This window comes from Amphiprion ocellaris, chromosome 12, assembly GCF_022539595.1.
Source record: "Amphiprion ocellaris isolate individual 3 ecotype Okinawa chromosome 12, ASM2253959v1, whole genome shotgun sequence".
NCBI classification, from domain to species: Eukaryota; Metazoa; Chordata; class Actinopteri; family Pomacentridae; genus Amphiprion; species Amphiprion ocellaris.
The window spans coordinates 20,945,630-20,960,034 of record NC_072777.1 but is presented as its reverse complement, the minus strand read 5'-3'; the positions used below and the strand labels follow the sequence as shown (position 1 = coordinate 20,960,034).

Sequence of the window (14,405 nt, the reverse complement as noted above, 5' to 3'; positions counted from 1 at the left end):
GTTAGCTAGCGGGCTAATAAACACAGGTGGCTAACTTACCACTGAACACCTGTGTTAGTTGCTGCCGCAGCTGTCATTATTAGAATGAACTTCTCAACCTGTATTTCTCTGTGTATTTTAGCTTTTAAAAAAGTTATTTTACCTTAAAGTTAACTGAAACCCGTTCAGCTGCACTGAAGTTTAACATTCAGCTGGTTTGAATTAAACCGCGCTTAACATTGCGCAACATTACGTCTCTGAATTTCCATAATTTCATGAAATTCCTTCTCTTCCACTGCTCAAGTTCAATCCAGTATATAAAGTGACATTAATAGTGAATAAACTAACAAGCAGCCATTGTATTTATTTATTATTGCATGCATTTGTAGTAAAACATGAGTTGAAACATCCTACTTTTGGATCTAGAACTGCACAAGCCGTTCATTTTCAGTCACCTGACGAGTTAAACTCCCCTTTTTATGAGGTTGAAGGAGAAAGTCTGAGTTAACAAAGAAAGTTCTTTATAATTTGTGATACCTGTTAGCTCTGACTGAGGCTTTAGCTTTTGTTGAGCCGATTTACATGTAGAAACTTTGTTCAGGAAAATTTCTCAGTAGTTCAGAGGACAGGCTGCTTTTTACACAACCTTGTAAGAGAATGTCTGTCAATGCTTTCAGCAGAATTTAGAAACACAACACTTCCTAAACAGATATTTTGAGGCTGTGAGGTTGAATGTTTGAGAGTATATCAGTGTGTTTGTTTGTGGTCTTTCTGTTTCTAGGTGGAAGCTGAATTAGTGAGGATGACTCCTGCTCCTGTCATCTCTAAGCTCCTCACACATCTTTACCTGCACATGAGGAAAATCACTCCTGTAGAATGCAGGTATGTTTGTCATTATTATAAAAAGCTGTTGCCTGGTGACCTGTCAGAAACCCATTATACAGAGTCAGCCAAAATAATGTTTACACACATCAGGAAAAGAAAAACTTGCATAAATATCCATCCATCATCTATACACTGCTCAATCCTCACTAGGGTCGCGGTGGGGCTGGAGTCTATCCCAGCTGACTTGGGGTGAAGGCAGGGGACACCTGGACAGGTCGCCAGTCTGTCGCAGGGCTACATATACAGACGAACAATCACACTCACACCTACGAGGAATTTAGAATAATCAATTAACCTCAGCATATTTTTGGACTCTGGGAGGAAGCTGGAGTACCTGGAGAGAACCCACGCATGCACAGGGAGAACATGCAAACTCCATGCAGAAAGATCCCGGGAAGGCTGGGACGTGAACCAGGGATCTTCTCGCTGCAAGGCTAAAGTGCTAAGCACTATGCTACTGTGCAGCCCTGCATAGATATTTCCATACCAAATTTATTCAGACATCACGAGATTAATAAAAGTTATCTTTGGCCTCTACAATTACAAGAGGTGCTCAAAGTGGTGGCCACTGGCTTCCAGACATTTCTGTTCTGTTGTAGACGTCACTTGTTGATGCTCCATTCATGAGGGTAGCGCCATCTGTTGGGAAAACATCGTACAACAGGACACAGAGTTATTGTGATTTGATCAAACGTAGAAAGAGGAATCTATATGTATAGAAGTACTTATACAAATGAAATATCTATAAAAGTTTTCGTTTTCCTGATGTGTGTATACATTATTTTGGCTGACTCTGACTCTGTGAACTTAATGAGAACAAAACTGTCATTTAATTGTTGCTCTGAAAGCTTCTTTAGTGCAAACCAGCTGGTGTTCTGCTTTGAAACAAACTGCTGTTGAGGTCTGTGTTTTTAGGTTTAACCCCACAGTTTCTGAATGAACTGATAGTTGTTTTATTTTTCCTGATCAATGTGGACGTTATAATTGATGGTAACATTTACTGATCATATAATCAGCATGACAATATAACAGTACAACATTATGACCACCTGACTAATACTGTGTTGGTCCCTTTATGCTGCTAAAACTCCTCTGACCCAGTGGTTCATCAGAACCTCTGGGGATGTCCTGTGGATTCTGTGGATCCTGTGGGTTGCAGGGTGGGTCCTACCTAGACCAGGCTGATCCTGGACCATCCCACAGATGCTCAATGAGATCTGGATGCGGGGAGTGTGGAACCCAGGTGAACAGCTTAGCTCTGTCGTGTTCCTCAGACCACTCCTGAGCAGTTTTAGGGTGCTTTCACACCTGTTAGTCCGCTAGAGTGGTTCGTTTGGACCCAAAAGTTGTTACAATGTTGCTATTTTCAACTGGTTCGGTTCGCATTCACACCAGTGTTTTCGCAGTTGAACCTACTCCAATTAATGTTATATCTCCCCCCAGTCGTTTGGCGGCGCTGCTTACAAAACAAGGCGTTTAAGTTTGTCCCCTGTTCATCGTAAACGCAGGCTCTCGATCAAACTCGTGTGGAGAATGTGGTTTAGCTAGCGCGAGTTTTTTTGCGCCTCCCAAAATTCCCTGTGCAGGTTGCTATGGAAGCTCCCGTAGACCAAAAAGTCTGCTGCGCCATCAAGCCGGTCCGAATGGAGACAGGTTTGTGTTCTCACCAGGAGCGAACCGAACTGGAGTTCACATAGAAGCGGACCGAGACCACCTCCCGAAAGTGGTCTCGGTGCGGTTCGTTAGTCCGAACCAAAAAAATCTGGTATGCTTTCACATCAGCCCAAACGAACCGTACTTGCAGGTGTTGCGGACTCCAGTCCGCTTTAAGCGGACTAAAAGACGTAGGTGTGAAAGCACCCTTAGTTTGTCCTGCTGAGGGTGGCAGCTGGCATCAAGGACTGCTGTTGCCATGGAGACTAGGGGGTTGTTTGTCCTGCAGTGTTTAGGTGGTGGTACATGTCAAACATCCACATGAATGTCAAGGTTTCCCAGCAGAACGTTGCATTAGAACAAGATGATGGATGTTGTTCTCTTCAGCTGTCAGTGGTCAGAATGTTGTGGCTGATTGGTGGATCTGTCTGCCTTTACTCTGACATCCAGAGTTATACAAAAGTGTAGTATGTGTGCAGTGCAGAAGAGATTTACTTTATTGTACGCAGTTTTTTTTTTTTTTTTTTTTTAAGGGAGAGCATTTTTTTTTATCCACCTGAATGAAGACCCAATCTCTCCCTTCAAAGGATAGTTAATAATTACTACAGCTTCCATAGTGGTCCCATCAGAGAAAATCATATCCATATACAGATTTTTATTAATTACAGGGCTGGTTCAGTAAAGATTATAATAATAACTACATCAGATAATTCTTTGTTGCAGTTGGAATTTTGCAGACTGAGAGATGGCTGAGAAGGTTGCAGTTCTTGCTTTAAGCAAAATATGTTATAATAGAAGATCTTGATTGTCATTGTACATGAAATCATCTGCAAACCAGCAAAGTGTATCAGTCTGAGGTATCTAAAAATAAATAAAGAAAAATGCTTCTAAAGCCAATAATGAACAGAATATTTTGAGAGAATATTCTAAAAAGGAAAAAGCTCATTCTCACTTCTCTCAGGATAAACTGTCATTAACATTGACTTTAAATTTAACTTCAACATGAGATAAAAACATTTACTTTCATTACTGATATTGTCAAGTTTTAATAAAGTTCATGCTACTTTTATAAAATGATGAAAGTGAATAAATTGTATTTCTGTGATCTGTGTTTGATTTCTGTCTTTTCTCCTGTCATCCAGATGTTCAGAGGGAGATGATGCCACATCTGGTCCAGCTGATGGAAGGTCTTGAAGTTCTCTGACTGGCCTCGACTGAAGATGGTCGTCTCACTGGATTTAAGGTTCAGATGCTCAGTAACAAACTCCACCAATGTGCCAACAGGGAAGCTTTTGGTTTATTAAATGTTGCTATGAAGGTATCGCTGTTTTTCTTTGTGAATGCAATGTGCTCCAACTGAAACTTGAATTAGAACCTAGAAGTAAATCCTTCCATCTGAAAGGATTTAGTTGCATTAATAACCTCATAACATTCTAATTTTTATTCCAGTCTTGGTTGGAAATAGAATCTCTGTATTTATTCATGTAAAAACTGAACTTCACAGCATGTTGAAGCAAAACAACCAGATGAAAACTGTGATGGTGTTGGATTGTCAGACCATAATGTTGCAGCTCAAAGCAGCTTTTCTAGCTCAGTTCATTCTGACATTCAGCTATGAATCAACACAGCAGATGGTGATCCATGCTGTGGAAGTCTCACATCTCCTGATTTAATGGAGCTGCTTTGCACTTTTTACACTGTTTATTCACCAACACTTTATTTAATAAAAGTCCCATCTAGTTTTTATGAGGAATGTGATGTTTTAATTTCTCTGTGAATAACTGCAGTCTAATGTAACAGCTGGAATTGTAACATCTGTCCTGATATTGATCATGAAGTATTGATCAGAATACTTATGGTTAGCAGTCATCCCTGAAGTTTTACATTAAAATCTTTACTTGTGTTGTGAACTTTGGTAAGAAGCAGAAACGTTAGCGTTGCCATGGATACATGAGTGTTAAATTCTGTCCATGTTTCCATTTTGGGAAATTCAGTCCAGCAGATGAGTTTGTTTTTACTGCCAGCTACCATTCAGTCTGAGATATTAAGAATAAATAAATTTGCATAATGTGGAAATGAACAGATTTTATTTTTATTTATTCCTACAGCTGCTGCAAGTAAGTTCCAAAATGTGGAGGAATTTAGTCTCACAATCACAGACAATAAATATTATCTGAAAGTCGGGTTATTGTTGTTTATCAGCACAATACAAAAAGATTAATGTTAGACATATTCCAGTTAAGACTCTAGAATATCAGGATTTATGTAAGTTTACCTCAATAATATGAATGTTCAGGTTAAGATTGTGCAGTGAAGTTTATTATGCAAGTTTAGCTAATTAAAGTTTATGACTGCACTACAGTATTATTTATTATTTAAATTTACATCATTATTACAATATTTAGGATCAGACCCTACAGTATTGAGATTAAGAAATCAAATATTCTATAAAATGTAAATACACTGAACTCATTTGGATATATTTAAGTGAGATTCTACAATATTATTTACGACACAAATCTATCTAAATCAAAATTTTAATCATTTTTACTCCAAATATTTACTGGACTGATTTAAATATTAAAATCACTCCTTTCTAATCCTCTACTGTACGTTCAAACCTGAGGCCTGAAATAGAAACACAAGTATCTGTTTGAAGGAACTTCTGCAGAGTCCTGGTTCCAGAACATGATGATAGAATTATAGACAAACTTTAACAAAAGCTGCCTGAGAGTTTACAGGTTTTTATAGATAGATAGATTAAACCTTTATTGATCCCACAGCGGGGAACTTTACAATGTAACAGCAGCAGATGGAACAGAATAAAAAAAGAGAGCAGCACACAATGCACACAGTGCATAGATATAAATATTTTCTCCTTCTAGAAGAAAACATACAATATTTACAGCAAAATTCCTATGAAATTGCACAGCATCATTATGTACATTTTTATTGCACAGTTTGTAGGTGGGTGAACTGAGCTACTGGGAGCAGGCTTGATTGTAAAGTCTGACTGCAGCAGGAAGGAAGGACCTGCAGTATCTCTCCTTTAGACACCGCGGGTGAAGCAGTCTGTCACTGAAGGAGCTGCCCAGTGATGTTACTGTTTCCTGCAGGGGATGGCAGGTGTCCTCCATGATAGACAACAGCTTTGTCATCATCCTCCTGTCTCCCACCACCTCCACAGGATCAAGGGGGCAGCCCAGGACAGAATTGGCTTTCTTTACCAGTTTGTTTAGTCTCTTCCTGTCTGCAGCCGTGATGCTGCTGCTCCAGCAGACCACTCCATACATGATGGCTGATGCCACCACAGAATCATAAAAGGTCCTCAGAATTGCTCCCTACACCCCGAAGGACCTCAGTTTTCTGAGCAGGTGGAGTCTGCTCTGACCTTTCTTATAAAGTGCGTTGGTGTTTGTACTCCAGTCCAGTTTCTTGTTTAAGTGAACACCCAGGTACCTGTCAGAGTCCACAATCTCAATGTCTGTTCCCTGGATGTTCACTGGTGAAGGAGAAGTGTGTCTGTTCCTGCTAAAGTCCACCACCAGTTCCTTGGTTTTCACTGCATTGATCTGGAGACAGTTCAGCAGGCACCAGTTCACAAAGTCCGGTTAAGTTCTCTGTACTCCTCCTCATCTCCATCCGTGATGAGGCCGACGATGGCGGAGTCGTCAGAAAACTTCTGAAGATGGCAGTTTGTGGTGTGATGGGAGAAGTCTGCTGTGTAGAGGGTGAAAAGAAAGGGGGCAAGGACAGTCCCCTGTGGGGTCCCCGTACTGCAGACCACAGGTCGAACACACAGTCCCCTGCCCTCACAAACTCTGACCAGTTGGTGAGGTAATCCAGCAGCCACATTGTGAGGTGGGAGTCTACTCCTGTCTGCTCCAGCTTGTCCTCCAGAAGCACAGACTTGATGGTGTTGAAGGCACTGGAGAAATCATAAAACATGATTCTCACAGTGCTCTTCGTCTTCTCCAGGTGAGAGAGACATCTGTGCAGGAGGTAGATCACCGCATCATCAACCCCGATGCCGGGCTGGTAGGCGAACTGCAGCAGGTCCAATGATGAGCTCACCAGGGGTTGCAGATAACAAAGGACCAAGGACCTTTTATGTTAGATTTCTTCAGTAATTTAATGAGTTGTCAGCAAAAATCAAGTGTTCATTTGATGAACTTCAATTCCTAAAACATCCAGAATTGGAGCTCATATCTTTGACAGCTGTAAAGTTTCTGCTCCTTCAAAGTTCACAACACAATGAATGAATTCCTAAAACACTCTCAATGCTGGAGAGTGTTTGTGATGCTGAAGCAGTGATCAGTTTTTCTGTTTCTTCTCTGGAGATGCACAATGAGGGACGTCTGCAGTGACTGAGAAAGAGTCTCACCACATCCTGACATGAGGAAAAAGACTTTATTGAAGACTACAATGAGGAAAAACTATCCAGACAGCAGATGGCTGCATTCAAGGTGAGCTCTGAACATTTGATCTGGAACAGGAATTCAATAACAGCAGCATGAGCTTCATTTCAGTCTGTAGCTGCTGAATTCATGGATGAATCATCTGGCACTAGAGAAGAAGACCATCAAACATCCACGTCAGCTGATGGAGGTCCAAGAGTCTCACCAAACAAACAACCTACAGAGTGAAGACCTCGAATCTGATTGGACGGCCTCCTATTCAGCCACATGTGTGAACAAATGCCTCTAAGTTGATTTGTTTTCTAAAATAAATCTAGTTTGAGTCCTAATCTATGCCTGTGTGTTTGCTTCTTTACACCGCTGTTAACAGTTTAGGTTGTTAGATTGTTCAGATAAGACAAGTAAAAGATTCTTCAGAGCCGTTCTACCACGAGCCTGACAGGAAGAACTCCAACAGCTACTGAATGTTCTTGTGGTCCCCTCAAGGCTACAGGAGGAGCCCTACGAGGACGAGCCGGTCCACCTGATGGCGGCCAGTCACTGCGGTTCAAAGCCAACACCGACTACGTGGACTTATACTGGACCACACGGAGGCCTTCAAACCGGACCAACAAGTTCACCGACTCCCCGACTCGTGGGTCTGAGGACACCGCCGAGCCTCGGCCCAGCCGGCCGCCTGTCTGTGGGTGTTTGAGTGCTGAGAGGTTTGTGGATGCATGTGAACGTTCTGTGTTGAAACAGCAGCTTTTGACTCTGTAAAAACGAAGAGCTCCTTTATTTGTGACTTCCACTAAAAAAACTGATGAAAATAAGTTTGCCAGGGTTCTGACTGATAACAGATTATTAAATAATGAAAATAATAGTTTAAATGTTCTTTTAAACAATCCTTTAAGGTCTACATTTCCTTTACACTGACTTCTTGGTATATGTACAAGTATTTTGGGTGGAATATACCATTAAGCCCAATGTTCAAGGGTTCTTCTGGGAATATACCATTAAACCAACCTTTTAGGTAAATGTTCCAGGATGCTGGGTAGAATATACCATCAGATCAACCTTTTAGGTCTACATTGGAAGATTTTAGAGTAGAATATTACTCCAAACCATCCTTTATGTCTACATTTAAGGTGGAATACTCCTTTACACCAAGATTTTTTGGTCTACATTGAAGGATTTTAGGTGGAATATTCCTTTGAACAAACTTTTTTATGTTCAAGGATGTTGGGTGGAATATACCATCAGACCAACCTCCAAGGTCTACAGTTGTGAATTTTAGGTGGGATATACCATTAAACTCACCTTTTAGGACTACATTGGAGGATTTTAGGTGGAATTTTCTTCCAAACTGTCTTTTAGTCTACATTTAAGGATGTTTAGGATGGTATATTCTTCCAAACCAACTTCTCAGGTCTACATTTCAGGTGGAATATTCCTCCATACTAACTTTTTGGTGTACATTGAAGGATTTTTTCCAAACCACTCTTTGAGGATTTCGGATGGAATACTCGGTTAAACCAACATTTTAGGTGCATGTCCAAGGATTTTTGGTGGAATGTTCCTTTAATGTGGATGTGTGGGGACCTTGTAGGTGGAATACTTCCTGAAACCAACCTTTTAGGTCAACATTCAAAGATTTAAGGTGGAATATTCCTTTAAACCAACCTAAATTTCATGTTTTGATCATTATCAAGTGAGAAACCTCAATCCAGACTCCTCATAATGATGTTTGAGATTTATGCTGCTGTTATTTGTTTAGTCCAGACTAAATGACAGAAATCCACAACTGTAATTTTATTTCAGGACTCGGTTATTAAATGTCAAAACAATCCATGTGACTCTAAAAACTCAACAGCTGTACAAACTCTAAGATTAAACTCTCCACAAGGATCCAAAATAAGTTGGACTTCTACATGAGAGCTTTAATTATTCTTCATCTACTTCCTGAGAAGTTTGGTCAATAAAAAAGACAAAAACTAATATTTTCAGCTGAACTAAAGACAGACTTTGTGATTTTTCTGCTCCCATGTTGTGTTGTTGTAAACTTCCTCTTTCAAATAAATAGCCTCCTAACCCCCTGGAAACCAGCATTTGTCCTGTTTTTGTGTTGCTCCTCGGCGAACCTAGACAGCCGGGTCATAATGTTTTTTGAGCAACACACCATAATATGATGTTTTTACAATGATGGTTCTACTATGAAGCCAGTTTGACATGTTCAGGTGTTCTTTGTGTGAAAACTCAGAGATTTCAGGTATCAGAAGGTGGTTTTCAACTTTCTTTGTCAACTTTCTGCTTCAACTTTAAACTAAATTTCCTTGACTAACCCAGCCCTCTCGACTTCCAGTAAGCTGTGTTCCTATTGGCTGTCCAGGTGGCTGCTTGGTGTTATCAGGAACACCTGAGCAGCTCAGTGTCTTCCTGCTTTATTTAGCTGCAGCCAAACATTTCCTCTGTTTCTCTTCACCAGTGAACCGGGTTTGGCTCTGTTGCTTTAGGTTGTTCTTTAGGCGTTGGCTTGCAGCTTCCAGCAGTAAAATGATGTTTAATGTGTTACTTGGTGTGTTTTAGGACTTTGTACCAGATAGTTGTCTTGGTAAATGTGGTTCTTTAGCCACAGTTAGCACATGGTGCTAATGTGTGCAGTGATTAGTGGATTTGGTGCAGCTGAGTTGTGTCTTCATCTTGGCTGTAGTGAGTCTTTAGAGGTTTTTGGTCAGACACATTCTGTATTCTTGTTTGTGAACCAGCGTTGGTTGTCCAGAAGGTAAGAGTTCCTGTCCTGATTCTCTGTTCTCAGAGGTTCTCTGGTAGGCTGCAGGAGACTTTAGCGTTTGGGTTGTGCTAGTTTGGTTTTTGTATGGTTTCGTTTGGACGACTATCTTGAAGCCCCTCCATGTGGTTTAGTGAGGTTTTCTGCAACAGTTCTACAAAGCAACCTGCAGCAGAAGAGACTTTGAGAGTTTTTAGGAAGTTCTGGAGACCAGACTTTAGAGCAGCAGAAACATTTGTCAGCAGTTTGAGCAGGAGAAGGTGAGCTTCAGAGTAGAAATGAGACAGAAACCTTCTTGACCCGTGTGGTGAGGTCCTGTACCAAGAGTTTGAGCAGGTTTTGAAGAGTCTGTAGTTCTTTGGTCTAAAAGCACAAGAAGAGTCGACTCATTAAAGGAGAAAACAGGAGATATTGTTGGTTCTTCTGTCACTCTGCAGTTTCCTTAGACTGAATGTCAAGTTTATATTTTAAATGATTTACCATGTGAGCCCAAGAAGACTTCAATAAACTCCCTCCATCCCCTGGACACAACATAGTTTATTACCATGTTAAATCTTTTTTTTTTTTTTTTTTTTTAAAGTATATTTTTGAGTTTTAATCATAGTTTTAGCATAGTTTTTTTCTCTTTGCTTGTTTAGTTTTGTCATCTGTGTGAAAAGTGCTAAACAAATAAAGTTGATAAACTGAATAATTGACTAACTCATGATTGTGACAACAGAAGTATTTTCATTGTGATTTAAGGGTTTGTTTCATTTTAAATGTTGGGGTTAATATCTTGACAGAAAAAAAGATTAAAGAAATAAACTACCTTAAAAAAGCAATTAAATCAAAGGAAAAAAACATTTAATACTATACAACCTTTAAAAAGAAAATTAAACATTAAATATCATTATATGAAAGACAAAATATTTAATTAGATAATTAAATAGAAGATACAAAACATGTAATTATGAAATTAAGCAAAATTGTTTAAACAAATATTAAACATTAAAGATGAAATATTTTAGATAATTAAACATTTTAAAATTCAATTAAACAAGAATAATAAACATTTAAAAAAATACAGAACATTAGATTATTAAACCTTTAAAAAGACAAAACATTAAATATTTAATTAGAAAATTAAGTCTTAAAGACAATAAAACTTTAAATAGGAATTAAACAGAAAATACAATGAAGCATTTCAAAAGAAAATTAAACATTAAAAGGAGGCAAAACATTTAAAAAGAAAAACCTTAAAGATTTAATGGAAAAATTAAACATTGAGAAAGAAAAGGAAATTCTTCAAACAAGCCGATAAAACATTTGAAAAAACAACAATTAAACATTAAAAAGACAAAATATTTCTAAATCAAATCAGACATTAGAAAAGAATAAAAGGTGAGAAAAGAGCAAAAGTAAACATTTAAGAAGAATCAAACTAAAGACAAAATATTTGAAAAGACACCAGTTAGACTTTAGAAGATCAAATTAAACAGAAGAGACAATAAAACGTTCAAAAAGAGCAAAAACAGATAAAAGTATTAAAGCGTTTTCTAGTCTGAAATGAAAAGATCAAGTTGTTTCTTCAAACATTTCCTCTTTCTATGTTCTTGGTTTGATTGTAGACAGATTTACTAAGAACTCATTTCAGAAAACTGCTTTCCAGATAAAGTCTACTAGTAGTTGAAGGCATTGATCAAACTGTTACCTTCTGATCTTCACAAACTTTACTGTTCAGTGAAGAGAATCAAAGTTTATTGAGGATTTCTAAAAAACCCACAGGTAAAGGTCTGAGAAGAACTCAGATGGATGGTCTAAATGTGAAATCAAGACTCATGGTCACAAGTTTTAAGGCTTCTGTTAACCAGAAAGTTCAAACTAACAGAGAAGTACTGAGAAACTTTTTAAATTTCAGTCCTCAGACTGTCTGAAGGTTCAAACTAACAGAGAAGTACTCAGGAACTTAGATTTCAGTCCTCAGACTGTCTGAAGGTTCAAACTAACAGAGAACTACTCAAGAACTTTTAGGTTTTCAGTCCTCAGACTGTCGAAAGGTTCAAACTAACAGAGAACTACTCAGGAACTTAGAAGATTTCAGTCCTTGGACTGTCTGAAAGTTCAATCTAACAGGGAACTACTGTGGGACTTAGAAAATTTCAGCCCTCAGACTTTGTGAAAGCTCAGGTCCTGAGGACTCGAGAGGTCTGGAGGCTTTGGAAAGTCTTGGAACTGAGGGTTCCACCCTCCAGAACAAAGGCTGAAGTCCAGCCTCCTGAGAAAAACGGTCGAGTCGAGACTCGAGTTAAAAAAAAAAACTCGAAAACGACAAAAAATAGATGATAAATGCGCAAAAAAAAGGAGAATTAGTATCTGAGCGAATAGCTCAGGGGATAAGAAGACAGACTACCAAGTGGAAGGTCGCAGGTTCAAGACCCGCCAATGGCAGTTTTCTTTCTTTGTCTTTGTGAGGATTTTGAGAAAACTTTAAGAAGTGTCTGGTCTTGAACCAGCGACCTGCAGCTCCATAGGCAAATCCTTAACTCACTGAGCTACAGATCAGATGAAAAGAAATAAATTCGTCGTCCCTTTGACATCGTAGTTCCTGAAGTGACCCCATGGGCGGAGCCAAGGCGGAGTCTGGGTGGAGTCAGGGCGGAGAGTAGGCGGGAAGGTGGGTGGCGGCTTCCCCCCCCTCTAGTCCCCCACCTCCCCCCACTACCCACCACACCTTCCCCCGCCCGACGAGTTCTTCGAGTCGCCACGAGTTCTTCGAGTCTCCACGAGTTCTTTGAGTCGCCACGAGTTCTTTGAGTCTCGACAGGTTTTCCCGAGTTTATTGAGTTTCCACCAGGTCGGAGGCAGGACAGGTTGTCATGAAGAGGTGTTGAAGTCGGTCAGGATGGAGTGACCTTTTACAGCAACTAGAAGGAAGACGACTAGAAGAGCAGGTCTTTAACCACCATCCATAAAATCCAGAGAAATGAAGGGAGGTCAACTTTTATCAACCTCCATCCAGATGTTCAACTTCATATCTTTACTTGGACATTTTTAGCACCACAAACCTTTAGTGTCACACTTTGTTATCCTTTATTAGGACTTTAATGGAATCTACCAGCAGATTTAGTTTTTGTTGGCAAACTTTATTCTTGTCGTCGTGGGACTGCAGTATTTAAAACTCTTCCTTCTATTTGACCTCATGTTTATTAGCTTTAGTGGAGAAACTTATTTTAATTGTCCATTAGTCTCTTAAAAAACAAATAATAAATTGGATTAGTCAAGAGGTTTAAATTTCTTACTTTGTCATATTTTAAATATGACAAAACAATATAAAGCGTTTTGAGACAATTTGACCTGTAATTGGTGTTATATAAATAAAATTGAATTAAAATTCTATGTATCTTGTAATGTTGGAGTAATTCAGCCATATGTGTTGGAAAACACATTTTCTTTGTCCATTAATCTGTTGATTGTTTTCTCCACTAATTCATTTCTTGTTTTGGTTTATAAAATGTCAAACCCAAATATATTTGTTTTACTGTCATAAAAACCAAAAAGATTTACATTCATGATGCAGGAATCAGGCAGTTTTTCACTTTTTATCTTAGTTTAGTCAGAAAGATAGTTGATAATGTGTGAATTGTTGCAGCTTGTGAGCCGTAAAAGGTTTTAATCTTTGGGGCCGAGTGTCAAAAAACATTTAGAAACCAACATCAACAAAACACTCAACAAAGGGAAATCCAACTTTTGCATGACAATGTCTAATTAAAGGACATTTATTTCCAACGTAAATGTGTGATATTCATCCTCTGGAGCTTTCTCTTCACATCGTCTTCCACCTGGACTGGTTTAGTCGGGAGCATGTGCAACAAACATTTGAATAACTGCACTTTAACATCAATGAATGACACTGAAGTTTAATCTCTACATAAATGAGACTGAGTCTGGATGTGCTGCTCTGTCATTAACTCCTAAGTTTAGGGAAAGTTAAAACAAAAGAGGACAGTTCAGATAAGACTTGAGAATGAGCTTATTTTGAACAAACATCTCAGACTTTCTGAGCTTCAGCACCTCTAGCATGATATTTTAACAACAAGCAGCTCAAGAGATCCAGAAGTTGGAGAGAGTTAGTTTGAGCTGAGCCAAAGAACATGTGGGACGCTAACCTAGCAAACATTTCAGACTTTTCTCTGTGAATTCTGAGAAATAATTTACTATTTAATGACAGAGCTACACATCTTAACTCAGTCTCATTAAAACAGACTCTAATTCAGTGTCATCCATCCATATTAAAGTGCAGTTACCCAAAATGTTTGTTGCATGAGCTCCAACAAAACCTGTCCAGGTAGAAGGCCACTTTGACAAACAGGAAGTGGAAGATTCCAAGCAGATTTATAGAAGGGGGAACCGGACTGTACTAAGTGTGGTCGAGTATAGAGGGGTGTTTTGTGGGTTTTTAAGGCTGATCATGATTGTTAGTGAGACATTTGGATTAGATAATCATTTGCAGTAAATGAAAGTATTTAAAATCTTGGAGTTATACTTAGAAGAACACAAACTCTAACAGAAAACTTTGTTGAGATGTTTTTGTTTTGTTTACAGATGTTAAGTTAAAGGAGTTTTATTCGTTATGTATAACCAATCAAATCACTCCAGAAGACAGAGCGACCACAGGTAGATAAAGGTTCAGAGCCAAAGTAGCACCATTTTTAAATGTATTTATT

The 14,405-nt window shown here is 38.9% G+C and overlaps 1 long non-coding RNA gene across 2 annotated transcripts; it reads left to right on the top strand.

Moving 5' to 3' along the window:
• The first annotated feature begins 539 nt into the window (after positions 1 to 539).
• Positions 540 to 7,264, top strand: LOC129350133 (uncharacterized). Of its 2 annotated transcripts, XR_008603404.1 has the most exons (4): positions 540 to 861; positions 3,660 to 3,760; positions 6,858 to 6,983; positions 7,047 to 7,264. It is a non-coding gene; the product is annotated as an uncharacterized LOC129350133 (long non-coding RNA). The 2 variants fall into 2 exon arrangements; XR_008603403.1 differs by lacking the exon at positions 540 to 861 and adding an exon at positions 2,360 to 2,517 and having other exon boundaries at positions 3,660 to 6,983.
• Positions 7,265 to 14,405: the final 7,141 nt, after the last annotated feature.